Source organism: Varroa jacobsoni, unplaced genomic scaffold (assembly GCF_002532875.2).
Source record: "Varroa jacobsoni isolate VJ856 unplaced genomic scaffold, vjacob_1.0 contig05594, whole genome shotgun sequence".
Classification (NCBI taxonomy): Eukaryota; Metazoa; Arthropoda; class Arachnida; order Mesostigmata; family Varroidae; genus Varroa; species Varroa jacobsoni.
The window spans coordinates 5,386-8,019 of record NW_019215631.1 but is presented as its reverse complement, the minus strand read 5'-3'; the positions used below and the strand labels follow the sequence as shown (position 1 = coordinate 8,019).

Sequence of the window (2,634 nt, the reverse complement as noted above, 5' to 3'; positions counted from 1 at the left end):
TACATGCAGAATTTATAAATTAATGGGTTATAATAAAAGAAAGAAGTAATTCAAAAATGGGTTAACTAAACGTCGTGGTCATCATTTCAAAATCGACTAGATATTTTTCCGAGAATTGTCGCTGGCTCGAGCAAAGGACAAAGCAAACAGGAAGTTAGGTCAAAGAAGCCTAAGCTAGCATGGTGAAATGAAAATGGTGTAGCTAAATACATAGACTAACTGTCGCGTGAAACATAAATAGGTACACGCCGCTTTGAGTTCGATACTGCCGGTTCATCCGAAAACGATGTTTGAAAGGATCTCCATTATGAGTTTAGAGGTAGTGGAACCTACATTTCACAACATGAACTGCACTCCATTGTAGGTAAGGGTGTATTTCAATAAATTTATTTCTAATAATAAATAAATAAAATGTGTATAATCAAATGGTGGTAAGCCCGTCCTTCGGTGGCAAAGTAAAGAAATGTGGTGTAGCTTGGCTATTAATTTAACATCGCCCACACCATCCGAATATACCGTTATTACAATTACCGTTATGTGTAGCCTATTATTCTATAGTCGTCAAATGAAAATATATAGCGTAAGGCTCCGGTGAGATTCGAACTCACGATCTCCTGTTTACTAGACAGGCGCTTTAACCAACTAAGCCACGGCGCCTCGGTTTTTCGAAGGACGTTTCCGTACACAGATGATTTCACATCACCACCAAATCGAAATTTTCGTAGGCTCATATCTCAAGTGCAGTTTAATGTAGAATTCTTTAAGCAATTTAACAAATTGAGCAGCTGTCATAAGTAAAGCCTAATGTAAAATATGCCACTTGTTCTACTGAACTCGCACATGAAGTATTTGATGTAAGGTTATATTTACGTAACTCTCTTGCCGTGGGTCAGTGGTAGAACACTCACCTGCCACGCGGATGGCGGGTTCGATTGCCGGCCGACGCACGTAACTTTTCCTACATTAAAGTCTGTGTTTTCTACTTGTTCCCACGACCACCGTTAGCATTTCTTTAATCGTGAATTTTGAATCCTGTATAGCAGTCAAACCTAACGCAATGTTACTCTTCGTGGGACATTATGTCTTTAAATTTATCTATATACAAATTCATCTCAAATTAATCTAATTTCATGTTCAGTTAGAACGAAGTTACATGAAGCAAATGTTGCGAGTGAGACATGAGTTTGAAGTTGGCAAAAAATCGTCAAAGGACTGTGATGAAAATTTGTTACCTAAACGTACCCCGGGAGTACTTTCCCGTCACTCAAAATGTACTTTATAAGTGATCGCTTTGTCCTGACTATCTGTGAAGCAACGACATTTAAAATATGTGCAGAATACACTGCGGCTTTCAAATGGGATTAGCTAGCCATTGTGGTGACCGGATTAGGACAGAAATCAAATTCGGCTTGACTGTTATATGGGAAACCATGTGTAACTGTCATTCGAGCCTCTAATTAATGGCCGTTCTTGTTTTAGCATACCTTTATGAGAATGTGTTTGCCGATGAATTAAATACGTTTTTCGCTAGGCGTCTGGAAGATCTGTCCTGTTGAAAGAGTTGGGAATGGGGTTTAACACAGGCCTCCGTGGCGCCATCGGCTAGCGCGTTCGGCTGTTAACCGAAAGGTTGGTAGTTCGAAGCTACCCGGTGGCGAACTATTGCGACTTTTCCAAAATTCGGTGGTTTCGAATTTTACATTGAGTCTATACCACAAAAATCTCTTTCTTAGTAGTGTCAACGTTGAATCTTCAATCTAGGACGTGCTTTCATACACCTAACTCAGTTATAGGACAAAAATACATAGTTAAGCAACTTACCGACCCTCCACGTGACTGCGAATACCTGACTTGTGTTACTGGGGGCATAGGATGCTGTAAAAGTGGTGCTTTATTGGCGCTTGAATCTGGGTTGAGCGCAAGTCAGCACCGTGTTAGTAATCATTCTGTGCGGGTGCAGATGTGTCAAAAAGTGAAATATCAAGGCTATTTGGCGATGAAGTTTACTAGCAAGCACGCCCCAATATAAGGTCTAAATTAAATTAAAAATGGAAACCAAATCTATATTTGATTGGATGCGTATCGTGGCACAGTATCTGTATTGATTTATTAACATAAATTTACTTGTTTTAATTATCGGGGTTGGGAGTGACCGCGTGCTGCAAGAGGACTAAACATCAAGATAATGACCAGGCCAAGCACACTAAGACTAAAAGATTCTCTTGTGTATTCAAATTCTAGTTGATAAAAATCAAGGGGACAAATCTCAGCGTACTCAGCTGACCTGCATCAATTGTCATATAACACATCGAATAAGAAATGGTGGTAATTATAAATTTTCGATACGCAAATTGTATCTATGTTGATGACATCAGACGATTTCTAAATAGTATCTTTTAGAAGTCACTGAGAAGTATCAGTCTAACCTGAGCTTCGCTGCTGTAGTGCGACTTTGTCTTTAGTTATAGCCTAATTTGCAACTGGGCCTTATCCAGTTGTTAGATCGAAAGGTACCCAACTAGTTTACGGAAGACTGTTCGACAATCTGGCCGATTAATTATTAGTTTTTCAAACTTGTAAATAAATTAACTTAGATCATATGAAGCTTTTTCTATCACAAAACGATATAATCCC

The 2,634-nt window shown here is 39.0% G+C and overlaps 1 non-coding gene across 1 annotated transcript; it reads right to left on the bottom strand.

The window, feature by feature from the left end:
* Positions 1–583: 583 nt before the first annotated feature.
* On the bottom strand, positions 584–657 carry TRNAT-AGU (transfer RNA threonine (anticodon AGU)). Its single transcript has one exon. It is a non-coding gene; the product is annotated as a tRNA-Thr (tRNA).
* Positions 658–2,634: the final 1,977 nt, after the last annotated feature.